This window comes from Rhinopithecus roxellana, chromosome 6 (genome assembly GCF_007565055.1).
Source record: "Rhinopithecus roxellana isolate Shanxi Qingling chromosome 6, ASM756505v1, whole genome shotgun sequence".
Taxonomy (NCBI): domain Eukaryota; kingdom Metazoa; phylum Chordata; class Mammalia; order Primates; family Cercopithecidae; genus Rhinopithecus; species Rhinopithecus roxellana.
In genome coordinates, this window is record NC_044554.1 from 86,965,026 (window position 1) to 86,985,458 (window position 20,433).

Consider the following 20,433-nt stretch of genomic DNA (forward strand, 5'->3'; position numbering starts at 1 on the left):
CAAACATTAACTGTTTCCTTACTTCAAATACAGCCACACTGATGGGTCAGGGCTCAACATACATATATTTTAGGGAGGACGCAAATGTTAACTTCATAGCAGGCACCCTACAGAAAGGGAATCCTCAGCATGGTGGTGAAGGAAGCCCAAGGATGATAGCTTTGTCACATCCAGGAGGATTTGATGTGCTTGGATATATTGAGAGGGGACTTATCCTCATGTGTGAGATCTTGGGGATGACTTAAAGGTAGACAACAATTAAAAAATCTTCTTTCTTCCCTGAGAGAGAAGGTGAGAAAGAAGGGGGAAGGTTGGGAGAGGGGATTACTTACTCTAGGGAAAACGCAACGTTGACCCTGGAAAATAAATGTAATAATACTTCATGGCTCAGCTGTGAGTAACGATGTACTCATAGGGAAGTGAACAACAAATACAGAGCTGACTACAACTTCTGATATAACTGTACTAGGGGACTAGGGGAAGGTACGCTATGTTAGGGTTTCTGGGGTAGAATATTAGAGATTTAAGTCCTCATCAGCTTAGTGGAATCCAATAACAATATTTGAGACAGAAACGTCAAAAAATAGCAGTATACGCATTGAAAGAAACCTCAGAAATTTGGTTGTAAACAATACCAGAAAATATAAATATTAGCATAATCAATTAAAGGAATTAAAGTTTTTACCTTTGGTCTTCAGTGATAATGGACAGGAACCTGTTTGACATACATACGTGCACTCACATATTCATGTATGTACATACATATATATGGATGTACTCATACACACATACACATGTCTATGTATACCTTTGCTAAAAGTAAATGAATGAACAAACAGAACAAGTAGCCTGAGATTATCTGGCTACTAAAGGGATAAGGCAGGACTCCCCCTAAATTTGGCTTTTCTCCTGTCCCTATTGTCTTTGCTCTTAACCACTTTTCTATATTGCCTTCCAAGTTACCATCTCCTTCCTGGTAATGGTGGTGGTGGTGGCTAGCATTGAGGTCCACACTAACCCACCCTTCAACTTGTAATCATCTCTCCCAAAACAGTACCCATTATTTCACATTGACTGGGATAGAAATCCTTGCAGATACAGGAATACACATTTTACATTAGGGAAACCTGTGGCTGAGGTTTGTAGTTGACTCTCCCTATAGTCCAGATTCCCACATACAACATGAGCAATATTTAGAAGACATCACATTTCCCACCAGGCTCATAGCATGCTTCATATTAAGTGCATCCTTACTTTTTGTTTGTTTACTTTAGGCCCCAGAGGCTGGGCAGCCACCCATTCATGGTTAGCACTGGCACCAGCAGATTATAAATGTACAGCTCTGACCAGTTTTTCTGAGACAAATCTGGGGTTAATGTGTGACTGTGCTTTCCCTTCCTCGTTCATTTAATTCCCTCTAGCACAGAATGAGTCATCTCAAAAAACGAGTTTGATAAAGTACCTGTAATTAAAAATTACCTTGCGGGCTCCTGCCCTTTCTCTGGGTTTGGTTAATAGAAGGTTTCTATCAAGCTCACATGAAGGTTCAGTCATCAGTATTTCAAACCTGCTCGTATATCTGTGTACTCGGCAGAATTGTGAATTCCTTAGAGACCTTCACAATTTTCAATTTGTCATTCTCATTATTATTTCATGAGCAAGGTGAAAAGGAGATGATGCACAACAAAGGAGGTTAAAAGGAGGTGAGGGAAGACAGTGTACTAGGCAGAGGAGAGAGGAGAAGGGAGAGGGGAGGTGGATGATGGGTGCATGAGAAATGTTAGGGAGCATTGTAGACCAAGCTACAGTGCTCTTCCTTTATCTCCACCTCCCTAGGTTTACATCATTTCTCTTCTCTCTTGGTTTATTGTTTTTCCTTGGACACTTCTGATCCTTCCTTTAAACCTAGGGAAGTGGAGATAAAGGAAGAGCATTGTAGCCTTTAGGTCCCTGAGATACTACTGTCTCCATTATAGAATCTATAATTACTGAGGTCTGTGGCCAAAAAAGAAAGTTGGTTTCATGTGGTTCTTATGATTAAGCACTGTATTTAACTCCGTGTTGCAATCCTTTCTCTGCCTGCTGATTTCCATGGTAGAATGGTTAAGTTGTCATTCTTGCTCTCACTCTCTCATTCACTTGTTATTTGCTTAGCAACTTCGTATGTGGCAGGTTCTTTTCTCAGCTTCAGATGGTTACCTTGACTGGTCTAAGTCACCAAAAGGTCAGAAAAGAAACATGGAGAGGTAATTACTGGAACAAAATAGTCTTCAGTTTGAAAACTGAGCCACACCACAGGTGTACATAATGCTTAAAACACACTTAGGGACAACGGACAAGAATATTTTTGTTGGGCTAAGAATCAAGTCACTCTGGGAAGGGAATCCCTGGGAAGTCCTCTAGACAGTCTCAACAATATTGTAAAAGCAATTTTGTTCTTGCTGCTTTCATTTATGTAGCCAGAGTGCAAACACTCTAGAATTTCTATCTCTATTTCTATCATTGTTTTATTTTAAAAATTGTATTATGAAGAAATTCAAACATATGGAAAAGTTAGAAGTATACATTTTTATGTCCAGCACCTGTTTTCCTCAATTAACATTTCACTCCACTACCTTTCTCATCCATTCACCCTCTATCCATTTGTCAGTCTCTCTCTCTCTCTTTTTTTTTTTTTCCACTTCACATAGAATTCTGGCTGGCATGCATTTTTTTTCTCCTTAGTTTACTAAGAACTCATTTACTTTCATTAGTGATTACAGTACATTTCTCTCCTTCTGTAGTGTAGATTCTCCTTTTAATCAATATTAATAATCTATCATTTTTTATTTGTCCTTATATCTTCTAATCTCTACCCTTTTTTTAAATTAATTAATTTATTTATTAATTTATTTTATTTATTTATTTATTTATTTTTTTATTATATTTTAAGTTCTAGGGTACATGTGCATAACGTGCAGGTTTGTTACATATGTAAACTTATGCCATGTTGGTGTGCTGCACCCATCAACTCGTCAGCACCCATCAATTCATCATTTATATCATGTATAACTCCCCAATGCACTCCCTCCCTCCTCCCCCCTCCCCATAATAGGCTCCAGTGCGTGATGTTCCCCTTCCCGAGTCCAAGTGATCTCATTGTTCAGTTCCCACCTATGAGTGAGAACATGCGGTGTTTGGTTTTCTGTTCTTGTGATAGTTTGCTAAGAATGATGGTTTCCAGCTGCATCCATGTCCCTACAAAGGACGCAAACTACCCTTTTTTAAAAAAAAATAAAAGTAGACATTTGTGTTTGATTTTGTCCTTCCTTTTTGTTTTGTTTTGAGTGTTTGTTAGTTTTTCCTTGACCATGTAATGTTAGCATAAGAAGTGAAAGACCCTCACTGTTATATTCTTTAGAAAAAGAATATTTGATCCACTTACAGGATCAAATTTGCTTTGGGTTTTATTCCAAATTCAGTCTAAGCCCTCATGATATCCCCCTTTCGTTGCTAATATCAGTTCTTTAAAAGAGTTGTTCCACTGTCTTTTGACTTTCATGATTTCTCTGAGGAGAAGTCAGCAGTTGTATTAGTCCGTTCTCACATTGCTATAAAGAAATACCTGAGACTGGGCAATTTGTAGAGAAAAGAGGTTTAATTGGCTCATGGTTCACAGGCTGTGCAGGAAGCATGATGCTGGCATCTGCTTGGCTTCTGGGGAAGCCTCAGGAAACTTTCAATCATGGCAGAAGGCAAAGCAGGAACAGGCATCTTCACACGGCTGGAACAGGAAGGAGAGAGACAGCGGGGAGGCATCACACACTTTTAAACAGCTGGATATCATGATAACTCACCCAGTCACTATCAAGATAATAGCACCGAGGGAATGGTGCTAACCCATTCATGAGAATTCCACCACCATGATCCCATCACTTCCCACAAGGCCCTACCTTTAACACTGGAGATTACAATTCAGCATGAGATTTGTTGGGAACACAGATCCAAACTATATCAGCATTCATTCAAATAGTTGTTAAATATAAGGTTTTTCCTCTCTGGATTTTTCTTTTCCGAGATTTCCACCCTTATTTTTTTCTGTTAGCTATAGTTGCCTGAAACCATACCCTGTGGTTCTTTTAGCTAGCAAGACTATAGCTTTTCTTTCCTTTGGAGAGTTAGCCACATTTCATGGCATAGTCTTGAGCCTACCTGAGGCTAAAAACTCTAAAAACAAAAGCAATGACCCTTTTCCTTTCCATTTTTTTTCAAGTGTCTACTCTTCTCTAGTTTATGCCTGCTTTTATTTAATATCTAGTGCCTCCAGTTAGTTGTTTTAAAATATTTTTTCAAAGATTATATGGCTGTTATTATCAGAACATTTTTCTCCAATAGGAGCTAATTGGCCATAGCAGAGGCAAACTTTCCAATGCACATATATATTGCATTGCTTCATATGTATGTATCCATAAACAATATACATAATAGTTTTACCTATTTTCTAGGATGAATAATATGCATATTGTACATATGCTTCTGCAACTTGTTCTTTTTTGCTCATTATGTTTTTGTGATTTATGCATGTTGGTAACCATAGCTCTATTTTATTCAGTGTAATTTCTGTATAGCATTTAATTGTATGAATGGACAAAAATGAATTTATCCAGTCCCTTATTAAGAGATATTTGGATTATTTCTACTTTTTAAAGCCTAAATTTCATTCTTGATATTCCCTTATGCATATCGGTGAAAGTTATTCTAGCATCAGAAGCATCAGAAGTGGTATGATAAAGTAAAAGTCCTATGCATATTCAACTTTGTAAGATCACTCAAAATTGGCTCAAAATAATCACAGCAATGTATTATTCCACCAGTATTGTTTCTCCACATTATCTCCACATGCTATAAGACTTTTAAAATTTTTGCCAAATTAATTGGGTGTGAAAGAGTACCTTCTTTTTTTCTCTTTTTGAGTTGGAGTCTTGCTCTGTTGCCCAGGCTGGAGTGCAGTGGCGTGATCTTGGCTCACTGCAACCTCTGCCTCCTGGGTTCAAGTAATTCTCCCTGCCTCAGCCTCTCCAGTAGCTGGGATTACAGACCTGCACCACCACTCCTGGCTAATTTTTGTATTTTTAGTAGAGACAGGGTTTTGTCATGTTGGCCAGGCTGGTCTCAAACTCCTGACCTTAGGGGATCTGCCCACCTCAGCCTCCCAAAGTGCTGGGATTTCAGGCATGAGTCACTGCACCTGGCCGAAATAGTATCTTATTCTTTCAATTTACATTGCCTGAATTTGAGTGTCTTTTCATATTTATTCACTATTTGGCACTCTTCTTTTGTTATTATATATTAATATCATTTGTTCAATTTTTTATTCAGTTTTTCTTTTTGATGTAACTTTTATATAGTGATTTATCTATCCATCATACTAGTTATTCTGCTTTTATATATATTTAAACATTTTTAAAACCTGTTTGTGGTTTTTAGAAAGTGCTCATATTTGTCTTTTGCTAAACAGAAGTTTTCAAACTTAAAATAGTCACATTTACCATTTTTTAAAAATGGTTTGTGTTTTCTGTGTCTTGTTTAAGAAATCTTTATGTACTTGAAGTCTTAAAGATATTTTTCATTTTTTTCTCCTTACAGTTTGAATATTTGGATGTTTTCAAAATTCATGATGAAAAATCCCTAATGCAACAGTATTAAATGGTGGGGCTTTTAGGAAGTGATTAAGGCTCCCCAATCTTGAATGGGATTAGTGCTTTATAAAAAGGCTGGAGAGAACCAGACAGGCCTTTGGTCCTTCTGCTTTCTGCCATGGGAGAATACAGCAACAAGGCACCATCTTTGAAGCAGGGAGCACTCATTGGACACCAAATTTGTTGACTTCTTGATTTTGGACTTCACAGCCTCCAGAACAGTCAGAATGTAAAATTTTGTTTATAAATTATCTAGTCTAAGGTATTTTGTTGCAGCAACACAAACAGGCTAAGACAATATCTTATAAGAAAAATACTACTTCCTTACGCTTATTCTTCTAAATTGTCTCAGTAATCCTAGCTCTTTACTCCTTATAAATTTCAGCTGGTCAAATTCCAAAAACTACTTCATTGGATTATGATCACAATTGCAATTAATTTATAGATAAATTGGGGAAATATTTTATTTCTTCATTATCTTCAGTGTTTTCATTAATAGTATCTATGTCAATATCTGTCTATAACTGTACCCACATCTATTCTATGTGTATCTATACTTGTATCTATGTCTGTCTCTGTAATTATATTGATAGCTATAAAGATGCATCTACTTTTATACAGGATTTTATTTTTTATTCAAAAATTATTTGCAATTTTAAAAATGAAATATCTAAACATCTTTAAAAACATTTATTCCAAATGCCTTATGCTTCCTGTTGCTATTGTGAAATTATTGGTATTTTACAATTTTACTATGTTTAATTATTGTTTTCTGTACAGGGATACTGCTGCTATTTTTATGTAAATATTATATCCAATGATATTTTATTTACTAAATAAATTTTGTTTTTAATTGACACATAGTAATTGTACACATTTATGGGGTACACAATGATGTTTTGATACATGTATACATTGTGTAATTGATCAAATTATTATATTTAGCATATTCATTACCTCAAACATTTATTATTTATTTGTGGCAAGAACATTCAGAATCCTCTCTTCTAGATATTTTAAAATATACACTGTAATATTGCTTACTATAGTTACCCTACAGTAATACAGAACATCAGAACTTATTCATCGCATGTAACTGTAATTTTGTACCCACTGATTAATCTTTCTCCATCCCCTGCTTCCCCTTACACTCCCAGGTCTCTGGTAACCAGTACTCTACTCTGTACTTCTCTGAGATGAGCTTTTATAGATTCCACAATTGAGGGAGATCATGTGGTTTTTGTTTTTCTGTGCCTGGTTTATTTCACTTAGCATAATGTTCTCCAGGTTCATTCATGTTGCCACAAATGACAGAATTTTATTCTCTTTTACGGCCGGGTAGTATTCCCTTGTGTATACATAGTGCATTTTCTTTATCCATTTGTCCACTGATGGACAATTAGGTTGACTCCACATCGTGGCTATTGTCAATCGTGCTGTGGTAAATATGAGAGTGCAGACATCTTTTTTCACATACCAATTTCATTTTCTTTAGATAAATGATCAGCAGTGAAACTGCTGAATCATTTAGTAGTAAATCTATTTTTAATATTTTGAGACATGCTCAGACTGTTTTTTTATGATGGCAGTACTAATTTACATTGCTACCAACAGTGTGTAAGGTTATCCATTTTCCACATCCTTGCCAATGTTTATTCTTTGTCTTTTTATTTTTATCTTTATTATTATTATTTTTTTGTTTTTTGAGATGGAGTCTTGCTCTGTTGCCCAAGCTGGAGAGCAGTGGCTCCATCTCTGCTCACTGCAACCTCCACCTTCCATGTTCAAGCAATTCTCCTGACTCAGCCTCCTGAGTAACTGGGATTACAGGCATGTGCCACCACATCCAGCTAATTTTTGTATCAATATAGAGATAGGGTTTCACCATATTGGCCAGGTTGGTCTCAAACTCCTGACTTCAAGCCATCTGCCCACATTGGCCTCCCAAAGTTTTTTTTTATCTTTTTAGTAATAACTATTCTAATTGTGGTTTTGATTTTCATTTCTCTAATGATTAGTGATGAATATTTTTTCATGTAGCTGTTGGCTGTTTGTATATCTTCTTTTCTTAAATATTTAAAGTTAATTTAACTGATTTTATTTATAATTTTTACAATTTTTAATTTCTGTGGGTACATAGTAGGTATATATATTTATAGGGTATATGGATATGACATATTTTGATACTGGCCTACAATGCATAATTATAAAATGTGTAATAATTACATTCATATAAAAATATCCCATATACCTTGTAAATATATGTAATATATAATAATAAATAATAATATATAATATATAATAATCGGGGTAAATGAGATATCCCATTTAGCTTAGTCTGGCTAAAGATTTGTCAATTTTATTTATCTTTTAAAAATGAAAATTTTTATTTCATTTGTCTTTTACGTTGATTTCTTTTTTCAATTTTGTTTATTTCTGTTCTGATCTTTTTTTTTTTTTTTTTTTATTATACTTTAAGTTCTAGGGTACATGTGCATAACGTGCAGGTTTGTTACATATGTATACTTATGCCATGTTGGTGTGCTGCACCCATCAACTCCTCAGCACCCATCAATTCATCATTTATATCATGTATAATTCCCCAATGCAATCCCTCCCTCCTCCCCCCTCCCCATAATAGGCCCCAGTGCGTGATGTTCCCCTTCCCGAGTCCAAGTGATCTCATTGTTCAGTTCCCACCTATGAGTGAGAACATGCGGTGTTTGGTTTTCTGTTCTTGTGATAGTTTGCTAAGAATGATGGTTTCCAGCTGCATCCATGTCCCTACAAAGGACGCAAACTCATCCTTTTTTATGGCTGCATAGTATTCCATGGTGTATATGTGCCACATTTTCTTAATCCAGTCTGTCACAGATGGACATTTGGGTTGATTCCAAGTCTTTGCTATTGTGAATAGTGCCACAATAAACATACGTGTGCATGTGTCTTTGTAGTAGAATAATTTATAATCCTTTGGGTATATACCCAGTAGTGGGATGGCTGGGTCATATGGTACATCTAGTTCTAGATCCTTGAGGAATTGCCATACTGTTTTCCATAATGGTTGAACTAGTTTACAATCCCACCAACAGTGTAAAAGTGTTCCTATTTCTCCACATCCTCTCCAACACCTGTTGTTTCCTGACTTCTTAATGATTGCCATTCTAACTGGTGTGAGATGGTATCTCATTGTGGTTTTGATTTGCATTTCTCTGATGGCGAGTGATGATGAGCATTTCTTCATGTGTCTGTTGGCTGTATGAATATCTTCTTTTGAGAAATGTCTGTTCATATCCTTTCCCCACTTTTTGATGGGGTTGTTTGTTTTTTTCTCTTATATTTGTTTGAGTTCTTTGTAGATTCTGGATATTAGCCCTTTGTCAGATGAGTAGGTTGCAAAAATTTTCTCCCATTCTGTAGGTTGCCTGTTCACTCTGATGGTAGTTTCTTTTGCTGTGCAAAAGCTCTTTAGTTTAATTAGATCCCATTTGTCAATTTTTGCTTTTGCTGCCATTGCTTTTGGTGTTTTAGACATGAAGTCCTTGCCCATGCATATGTCCTGAATGGTACTACCTAGATTTTCTTCTAGGGTTTTTATGGTATTAGGTCTAACATTTAAGTCTCTAATCCATCTTGAATTAATCTTCGTATAAGGGGTAAGGAAAGGATCCAGTTTCAGCTTTCTACTTATGGCTAGCCAATTTTCCCAGCACCATTTATTAAATAGGGAATCCTTTCCCCATTTCTTGTTTCTCTCAGGTTTGTCAAAGATCAGATGGCTGTAGATGTGCGGTATTATTTCTGAGGACTCTGTTCTGTTCCATTGGTCTATATCTCTGTTTTGGTACCAGTACCATGCTGTTTTGGTGACTGTAGCCTTGTAGTATAGTTTGAAGTCAGGTAGCGTGACGCCTCCAGCTTTGTCCTTTTGACTTAGGATTGTCTTGGCAATGCGGGCTCTTTTTTGGTTCCATATGAACTTTAAAGCAGTTTTTTCCAATTCTGCGAAGAAACTCATTGGTAGCTTGATGGGGATGGCATTGAATCTATAAATAACCTTGGGGAGTATGGCCATTTTCACGATATTGATTCTTCCTATCCATGAGCATGGTATGTTCTTCCATTTGTTTGTGTCCTCTTTTATTTCACTGAGCAGTGGTTTGTAGTTCTCCTTGAAGAGGTCCTTTACATCCCTTGTAAGCTGGATTCCTAGGTATTTTATTCTCTTTGAAGCAATTGTGAATGGAAGTTCATTCCTGATTTGGCTCTCTGCTTGTCTGTTACTGGTGTATAAGAATGCTTGTGATTTTTGCACATTAATTTTGTATCCTGAGACTTTGCTGAAGTTGCTTATCAGCTTAAGGAGATTTTGGGCTGAGACGATGGGGTTTTCTAAATATACAATCATGTCATCTGCAAACAGGGACAATTTGACTTCTCCTTTTCCTAACTGGATACCCTTGATTTCTTTCTCTTGCCTGATTGCCCTAGCCAGAACTTCCAACACTATGTTGAATAGGAGTGGTGAGAGAGGGCATCCCTGTCTTGTGCCAGTTTTCAAAGGGAATTTTTCCAGTTTTTTCCCATTCAGTATGATATTAGCTGTGGGTTTGTCATAAATAGCTCTTATTATTTTGAGGTACTTTCCATCAATACCGAATTTATTGAGGGTTTTTAGCATGAAGGGCTGTTGAATGTTGTCAAAAGCCTTTTCTGCATCTATTGAGACAATCATGTGGTTCTTGTCTTTGGTTCTGTTTATATGCTGGATTACGTTTATTGATTTGCGAATGTTGAACCAGCCTTGCATCCCAGGGATGAAGCCCACTTGATCATGGTGGATAAGCTTTTTGATGTGCTGCTGAATCCGGTTTGCCAGTATTTTATTGAGAATTTTTGCATCGATGTTGATCAGGGATATTGGTCTAAAATTCTCTTTTTTTGTTGTGTCTCTGCCAGGCTTTGGTATCAGGATGATGTTGGCCTCATAAAATGAGTTAGGGAGGATTCCCTCTTTTTCTATTGATTGGAATAGTTTCAGAAGGAATGGTACCAGCTCCTCCTTGTACTTCTGGTAGAATTCAGCTGTGAATCCATCTGGTCCTGGACTTTTTTTGGTGGGTAGGCTATTAATTGTTGCCTCAATTTCAGAGCCTGCTATTGGTCTATTCAGGGATTCAACTTCTTCCTGGTTTAGCCTTGGGAGAGTGTAAGTGTCCAGGAAATTATCCATTTCTTCTAGATTTTCTAGTTGATTTGCGTAGAGGCGTTTATAGTATTCTCTGATGGTAGTTTGTATTTCTGTGGGGTCAGTGGTGATATCCCCTTTATCATTTTTTATTGCATCTATTTGATTCCTCTCTCTTTTCTTCTTTATTAGCCTTGTTAGCGGTCTGTCAATTTTGTTGATCTTTTCAAAAAACCAACTCCTGGATTCATTGATTTTTTGGAGGGTTTTTTGTGTCTCTATCTCCTTCAGTTCGGCTCTGATCTTAGTTATTTCTTGCCTTCTGCTAGCTTTTGAATGTGTTTGCTCTTGCCTCTCTAGTTCTTTTAATTGTGATGTTAGAGTGTCAATTTTAGATCTTTCCTGCTTTCTCTTGTGGGCATTTAGTGCTATAAATTTCCCTCTACACACTGCTTTAAATGTGTCCCAGAGATTCTGGTATGTTGTATCTTTGTTCTCATTGGTTTCAAAGAACATCTTTATTTCCGCTTTCATTTCGTTATGTACCCAGTAGTCATTCAGGAGCAGGTTGTTCAGTTTCCATGTAGTTGAGCGGTTTTGATTGAGTTTCTTAGTCCTGAGTTCTAGTTTGATTGCACTGTGGTCTGAGAGACAGTTTGTGATAATTTCTGTTCTTGTACATTTGCTGAGGAGTGCTTTACTTCCAATTATGTGGTCAATTTTGGAATAAGTGCGATGTGGTGCTGAGAAGAATGTATATTCTGTTGATTTGGGGTGGAGAGTTCTATAGATGTCTATTAGGTCCGCTTGGTGCAGAGATGAGTTCAATTCCTGGATATCCTTGTTAACTTTCTGTCTCGTTGATCTGTCTAATGTTGACAGCGGAGTATTGAAGTCTCCCATTATTATTGTATGGGAGTCTAAGTCTCTTTGTAAGTCTCTAAGGACTTGCTTTATGAATCTGGGTGCTCCTGTATTGGGTGCATATATATTTAGGAGAGTTAGCTCTTCCTGTTGAATTGATCCCTTTACCATTATGTAATGGCCTTCTTTGTCTCTTTTGATCTTTGATGGTTTAAAGTCTGTTTTATCAGAGACAAGGATTGCAACCCCTGCTTTTTTTTGTTCTCCATTTGCTTGGTAGATCTTCCTCCATCCCTTTATTTTGAGCCTATGTATGTCTCTGCATGTGAGATGGGTCTCCTGAATACAGCAGACTGATGGGTCTTGACTCTTTATCCAGTTTGCCAGTCTGTGTCTTTTAATTGGAGCATTTAGTCCATTAACATTTAAGGTTAATATTGTTATGCGTGAACTTGATCCTGCCATTATGATATTAACTGGTTATTTTGCTCATTAGTTGATGCAGTTTCTTCCTAGCCTCGATGGTCTTTACATTTTGGCATGTTTTTGCAATGGCTGGTACCGGTTGTTCCTTTCCATGTTTAGGGCTTCCTTCAGGGTCTCTTGTAAGACAGGCCTGGTGGTGACAAAATCTCTAAGCATTTGCTTATCTGTAAAGGATTTTATTTCTCCATCACTGATGAAACTTAGTTTGGCTGGATATGAAATTCTGGGTTGAAAATTCTTTTCTTTAAGAACATTGAATATTTGCCCCCACTCTCTTCTGGCTTGTAGAGTTTCTGCCGAGAGATCTGCTGTTAGTCTGATGGGCTTCCCTTTGTGGGTAACCCGACCTTTCTCTCTGGCTGCCCTTAAGATTTTTTCCTTCATTTCAACTTTGGAGAATCTGGCAATTATGTGTCTTGGAGTTGCTCTTCTGGAGGAGTATCTTTGTGGCGTTCTCTGTATTTCCTGAATTTGAATGTTGGCCTGCCCTACTAGGTTGGGGAAGTTCTCCTGGATGATATCCTGAAGAGTGTTTTCCAACTTGGTTCCATTTTCCCCCTCACTTTCAGGCACCCCAATCAGACATAGATTTGGTCTTTTTACATAATCCCATACTTCTTGTAGGCTTTGTTCATTTCTTTTTCTTCTTTTTTCTTTTGGTTTCTCTTCTCGCTTCATTTCATTCATTTGATCTTCAATCGCTGATACTCTTTCTTCCAGTTGATCGAGTCGGTTACTGAAGCTTGTGCATTTGTCACGTATTTCTCGTGTCATGGTTTTCATCTCTGTCATTTCGTTTATGATCTTCTCTGCATTAATCAGTCTAGCTGTCAATTCTTCCACTCTTTTTTCAAGATTTTTAGTTTCTTTGCGCTGGGTACGTAATTCCTCCTTTAGCTCTGAGAAGTTTGATGGACTGAAGCCTTCTTCTCTCCTCTCGTCAAAGTCATTCTCTGACCAGCTTTGATCTGTTGCTGGCGATGGGCTGCACTCCTTTGCAGGGGGAGATGCGCTCTTATTTTTTGAATTTCCAGCTTTTCTGCCCTGCTTTTTCCCCATCTTTGTGGTTTTATCTGTCTCTGGTCTTTGATGATGGTGACGTACTGATGGGGTTTTGGTATAGGTGTCCTTCCTGTTTGATAGTTTTCCTTCTGACAGTCAGAAGGACTCTCTGTTGGTCTGTTGGAGATTGCTTGAGGTCCACTCCAGACCCTGTTTGCCTGGGTATCAGCAGCAGAGGTTGCCGAAGATAGAATATTGCTGAACAGCGAGTGTACCTGTCTGATTCTTCCTTTGGAAGTTTCCTCTCAGGGGTGTACTCCACCCTGTGAGGTGTGGGGTGTCAGACTGCCCCTAGTGGGGGATTTCTCCCAGCTAGGCTACTCCGGGGTCAGGGACCCACCTGAGCAGGCAGTCTGTCCGTTCTCAGATCTCAACCTCCGAGTTGGGAGATCCACAGCTCTCCCCAAAGCTGTCAGACAGAGTCGTTCGCGTCTGCACCGGCCCCCGCTGCTTCCCCTGTTGGTCTTCAGCTGTGCGCTGTCCCCAGAGGTGGAGACTACAGAGACAGGCAGGCTTCCTTAAGCTGCTGTGAGCTCCACCCAATTTGAGCTTCCCAGCGGCTTTGTTTACCTACTTAAGCCTCAGCAATGGCGGGCGCCCCTCCCCCAGCCTCGCTGCTGCCTTGCTGATAGATCGCCGTAGACTGCTGTGTTAGCAGTGAGGGAGGCTCCGTAGGCGTGGGACCCTCCCGGCCAGGTGTGGGATATATTCTCCTGGTGTGCCTGTTTGCTTGAAGCGCCGTATTGGGGTGGGAGTTACGCGATTTTCCAGGTGTTGTGTGTCTCAGTTCCCCTGGCTAGGAAAACGGATTCCCTTCCCCCTTGCACTTCCAGGTGAGGCGATGCCGCACCCTGCTTCAGCTCTCGCTGGTCAGGCTGCAGCAGCTGACCAGCACCGATTGTCCGGCACTCCCTAGTGAGATGACCCCAGTACCTCAGTTGAAAATGCAGAAATCACCGGTCTTCTGTGTCGCTCGCGCTGGGAGTTGGAGACTGGAGCTGTTCCTATTCGGCCATCTTGCTCCGCCCCTCAGCCTGTTCTGATCTTTATTATTTATTGTTTTCTGCTCATTTTGAATTTGGTTTTCTCTTGCTTGTCAAATTCTTTTAGATGCATATTATGTTGTTTATTTGAAGTTTTTCTTATTTTTTGATGTAGGCACTTATAGCTATAAACTTCCCTGTTAGTACTGCTTTTGTTGAATATCATAGATTTTGGTATGTTGTATTTCCATTATTGTTTGTTTCAAGAAATTTTTCTATTTCCTTCTTAATCTTTTCATTGATCCACTCGTCATTCATGAACATATTATTTAATTTCTATGTGTTTGTGTAGTTTCCAAAATTCCTCTTGTTACTGATTTCTAGTTTCATTCTATTGTGGTCATAGAAGTTACTCGATATTATTTCAATCTTTTAGATGTTCTGAGACTTGCTTTTGAGCCTAACATACGGCCTGTCTTTGAGAATGATCTGTGTGCTGAGGAGAAGAATGTAGAGTTTGCAGCTGTTGGATGAAATGTTCTGTAACTATCTATTAGATCCATTTGGTCTACAGTAAAGCTTATATCCAATGTTTCTTTGTAGATTTTCTGTCTGGAAGATCTGTCTAATGTAGAAACTGGGATATTGAAGTCATCAACTATTATTGTATTAGGATCTATCTATCTTTTTAGGTCTAATAATAATTGCTTTATATATCTGGGTGCTCCAATGTTGGGTGCATATGTATTTAAATTGTTATATCCTTTTGCTGAATTGACCCTTGTATCATTATATAATGACCTTCTTTGTCTCTTTTCATAGTTTTTGTCTTAAAATCTATTTTTTTATGTAAGTATAGTTACTTCTGCTCTTTCTTGGTTTCTATTTGAATGGAATATCTTTTGCCATTCCTTTATTTTCAGTCTACATGTGTCTTTATAGGTAAAGTGTGTTTTTTTGTATGCAACACATTATTGGATCTTGGTTTTTAAATTTATTCAGCCAGTCTATGTCTTTTGAATGGAGAGTTTAGTACACTTACATTCAACGTTATAATTGATAAGGACTTACTGCTGCCATTTTAAAATTTGTTTTCTTCTTGTTTTAAGATCTTTTCTGGCAGGGGGTGGTGGGGCAAGATGGCGGCACACCCGTCCTACTGGCGAGTGAACCTAAACGTGCTGCGCCAGGTGGTGTATCGAGAGCTGTGGGAGTTCCTGGACAAGTGCGCAGGAAGCAAGGGAATAATTTGGGATGAATACCTAACTGGACCCTTTGGCTTGACTGCACAGTATTCACTATTGAAGGGACATGAAGTGGAAAAAATGTTCACACTTAAAGGAAATCGTTTGCTGCAGCTGATGTCAAGAGTATTATTATTATTATTTTTTTGTCAGACCCAGGCTATAATTGATGGATATAATTGCTGAAAACGTGCTCGGTGAAGATAGACAAGGCCCAAGGAGAGATTTTCATATTCTGTTTGTGCCATGCTGTAGCCTGTTGTGTGAACAGCCATTGAAGGACCTGGGTGTCTTGGGATCCTTTATTCATAGGGAGGAGTACAGCTTAGATCTCATTCCATTCTATGGTAATCTCTTATCCGTGGAATCAGAGGGTACGTTCAAAGAGTGCTACCTGGAGGGCGACCAGATGGGCCTGTACCACACAGCCAAGGGGCTGATGACCCTGCACGCTCTGTATGGAACGATCCCCCAGATCTTTGGGAAAGGAGAATGTGCTAGGCAAGTGGCCAATATGATGATCAGGATGAAGAGAGAGTTTACAGGAAGCCAGAATTCAATATTTCCTGTTTTTGATAATCTCTTGTTGCTTGATCGGTATGTGGATTTATTAACACCTCTTGCCACTCAGCTGACATGTGAAGGACTCACTGATGAAATTTATGGCATTCAGAACAGTTATGTGAAATTATCTCCAGAGAAATTTGCACTTAAGAAACAGGGCGGTGGTGGTAAGGACCTCCTCACTGAAGCAAAGAAGCTGCAACTGAATTCTGCAGAGGAGCTCTACGCTGAGATCCGAGATAAGAACTTCAACGCCGTGGGCTCTGTGCTCAGCAAGAAAGCAAAGATCATCTTGGCAGCATTGGAGGAATGACACAATGCTAAGACTGTGGGAGAGATCAAGTAGTTTGTTTGCCAGTTGCCCCACATGCAGGCAGCAAGGGGCTCGCTTGCAAACCATACCTCAATTGCAGAATTGATCAGAGATGTCACTACTTCTGAAGACTTTTTTGATAAATTAACCGTGAAACAGGAGTTTATGTCTGGAATAGACACTGATAAGGTCAACAATTACATTGAGGATTGTATCGCCCAAAAGCACTCATTGATCAAGGTGTTAAGACCAGTTTGCCTCCAATCCGTGTGTAATAGTGGGTTCAAACAAAAAGTTTTGGATTAATACAAAAGAGAGATTCTCCGACGTACGGCTATGAGCACTTATTGACCTTACACAACCTGGAGAAGGCCGGCCTGCTGAAACCGCAGACGGGGGGCAGAAACAATTACCCAACTATACGGAAAACATTAGCCCTCTGGATAGACGATGTTAAGGAGCAAAACCCCACGGACATATCCTATATGTACAGTGGGTATGCCCCACTCAGTGTGCAGCTGGTCCAGCTGCTTTCCCGGCCTGGCTGGTGGAGCATCCATGAGGTCCTCCGCATCCTCCCAGGGCCCCACCTTGAGGAGCGGCAGCCACTGCCTACAGGACTGCAGAAGAAACGTCAACAGGGAGAAAACCGAGTGACTCTGATATTTTTCCTTGGGGGCGTAACCTTTGCTGAAATTGCTGCCGTGTAATTTCTCTCCTAGTTGGAAGATGGAGGTACAGAATACGTCATTGCCACCACTAAACTAATGAATGGAACCAGTTGGATAGAGGCTCTGATGGAAAAACCTTTCTAGGGTTTTCAGAGGAGACTTAACTAGTGTACTGCAGAATAAACTGCCTCTTTGAAGAAGTTGCTGAAAGGAAATAAAACCCCATAGAAGAAACATGGAATACGGAATATATTCTGGGGTCAGCTTCTTAAGTTATACTACTGTTGACTGCTTTCTCCTTCTCTTTTGTATTCCTTTTTCTTTTCTTTGAGATGGAGTCTCACTCTGTCACTCAGACTAGAGTGCAGTGGCATGGTCTCACCTTACTGCAACCTCCGCCTCCTGGGTTCAAGAGATTCTCCTGCCTCAGCCTCCTGAGTAGCTGGGACTATAGGCATGCACCACCACACCTGGCTAATTTTTGTATTTTTAGTAGAGGAGGTGTTTCACCATATTGGCCTGGCTGGTCTCGAACTCCTGACCTCAGGTGATCCACCCAACTCGGCCTCCTAGAGTGCTGGGATTACAGGCCTGAGCCACCATGCCCAGCCCCTAATATGCTGAATAAAGAAGAATAAAAGAGAACAAACCTGGAAAAAAATCTTTTCTTTCTTATTTCCTTCCTTTCTATCTTACTGAAGATAATTTTCTCTGATGGTATAATTTAACTTCTCACTTTTTGTTTTTTTTGTGTACCATTGTAGGTTTTTTGAATTGAGATTACCATGTGGCTTGCAAATACTATCTCATAACCCATGAAGTTGACAACAAGTTAACACTGTTTGCACAAACAAACTAAAAAACAAGCAAAAAAAAAAAAAAAAAAAAAGTAATGAAAACTCTACACCTCAACTTTATCCCACAACTTTTTAACTTTTTGTTGTTTCTCTTTATGTCTTATTTTACTATGTCTTTAAAAATTATTGTAGTTACTGCTTTTGAGTGGTTCACCTTTTAATCTTCCTACATAAGATAATAGTAGTTTACACATCACACTTATAGTGTTATGATATTCTGTGTTCTTCTATGTTCTCGCTATTACCAGTGAGTTTTATACCTTCAGATGATTTCTGATAGCTGATTAAGTTTCTTTTCTTTTTGATTGAAGTACTCCCTTTAACATTTCTTGTGGGTCAGGTTCAGTGTCGATGAAATTCTTCGGCTTTTGTTTGCCTAAAATGTCTTCATTTCTCCTTCATGTTTGAAGGGTATTTTCACCAGATATACTATTCTAGGGTACAAGGTTTTTGCTTCAGCACTTTAAATATGTTACGCCACTCTTCTGGTCTGTAAAGTTTCCACTGAAAAGTCTGCTTCTAAACATACCGTAGTTCCATTGAATGTTATTTATTTCCTCTCTCTTGCTGCTTTTAGAATCCTTTTTTATCTTTGGCCTCTGGGAGTTTGATTATTAAATGCCTGAGGTAGTCTTCTTTGGCTTAAATCTGCTTAGTGTTCTATAACCTTCTTGTACTTGGATTGATATCTTTCTTTAGGTTTGGAACGTTCTTTGTTATTATCCCTTTGAATAAAGTTTCCACCCCGATCTCTCTCTACCTCCTCTGACAGGCTGAAACCTTTGGATGTGCCCTTTTGAGACTATTTTCTAGACCTTGTAGGTGTCCTTCATTTTATTATTATTTTTTTATCTCCTCTTGTCTGTGTATTTTCCAATAGCCTGTCTTCAAACTCACTAATTCTTTCTTCTGCTTAATCACTTCTGCTTTTAAAAGGCTCTGATTTTTAAAGACTCTGCTTTCAAAAGATTTTTCAGTATGCCAGTTGCATTCTTTAACTCTAGAACTTCTGCTTGATTCTTTTTAATTATTCCAATCTCTTTGTTAAATTTATCTGATAGAATTCACAACTCTTTCTCTGTGTTATCTTGAACTTGTTTGAGTTTCCTCAACATAGCTATTTTGAATTCTCTGTCTGACAATCACATATCTATCTCTCTTTCAACATTGTTTCCCAGTGCCATACTTAGTTCTTTTGGTAAGGTCATGTTTTCCTGGATGGTAATGATGCTTGTTGATATTTGTCAGTGTCTGGGCATTGACGAATTAGGTATTTATTGTAGTCTTCACAGTCTGGGCTTATTTGCACCTGTCCTTGTTTGGAAGGCTCTCTAGGTGTTTGAAAGGACTTGGGTGCTGTGATCTAAGCCATATCTGCATTAAGGGGCACCCAAGACTCAGTCATGCTGTGAATCTTGCAGATTCATAGAGGTACTGCATTGGTGATCTTGGATAAGATCCAGAAAAATTTTCTGGATTACCGCTCTCTGCCTGTTCTTTTCCTTTACTTTCTCCCAAAGAAATGAAGTCTCTCTGTGCTGAGCCACCTGGAGCTTGGGGTAAGATGCACAAGAACCCCTGTGGCCACCATCACTGGAATTGCACTGGGTCAGGTTTAAGCCAGTACAGCACTGGGTCTTGCTCAAGGTATGTTAAAATCACTAGCTGGCTACCGCCTATGTTTGCTCAAGACCTTGGGGCTCTACAAGATCTTAAGCAGGTGGTAAAGCCAGCCATGTTTGCTTCCTTCCATTTAGGGTTGTGAGTTCCCCCAGGCCCCAGGTGGGTTAGGAGATGCCACCTGGGAGCCAGGTACTAGAGTCAAAAACCTTAGAAATCTACCTTAGAAACCTTAGAATCTAGATTGGCAGAGGCTGAGCTGGCCCTCAAACCATGAGACACAGTCCTTCCCACTCTTCCCTCCCCTTTACACAGGCAGAGGAGCCTCTCCCCATGGCCACCACCACCACAGGCCTAGGAAGAGTACTGTCAGACTACTGCTGTTGTTCACTTAAGGCTTAAAGTCTCTTCAGTCAGCTTGTGAATGCTGCCAGGCCTGGGTTTTATTATTCAGGAAAGTGGGCTCCCTTATGGCCCAGGGTAGGTCCAGAAACGCTGTCCAAGAGCCAAGGCCTGGAATTGGGGACCCTAAGAGCCTGCTTGGTACTCTTCTACACTGTTACTGAGCTGGTACCTAAGCCGCAAGACAAAGTTGCCTTTGTTTTCCCTCTCCTTTTTTCAAATAGAAGGAGTCTCTCCTCATAGTCATCACAGTTGTGGATATGCTGGGTCACAACCTAAGCCAGCATGTCTCAGAGTCTCACCCAAGGCCCATAGCATGTACTACCTGGACACTGCTGTAGATTACTCAAGGCCCAAGGGCTCTTTAGTCAGGAGGTAATGAATTCACCAGTGCTAAGTCCTTCCTTCAAGGCAGCAGGTTCCCTTCCAGCCCAGAGTGTGTCTAGAAATGTCATCTGGGAGCTAGAGCCTGGAATGGGGGCTCCATGAATCTGCCTGGTA

The 20,433-nt window shown here is 39.3% G+C and overlaps 1 pseudogene; it reads left to right on the forward strand.

Moving 5' to 3' along the window:
- The first annotated feature begins 15,400 nt into the window (after positions 1–15,400).
- LOC104657656 lies at positions 15,401–17,197 on the forward strand (annotated as a pseudogene).
- The last annotated feature ends 3,236 nt before the right edge of the window (positions 17,198–20,433 follow it).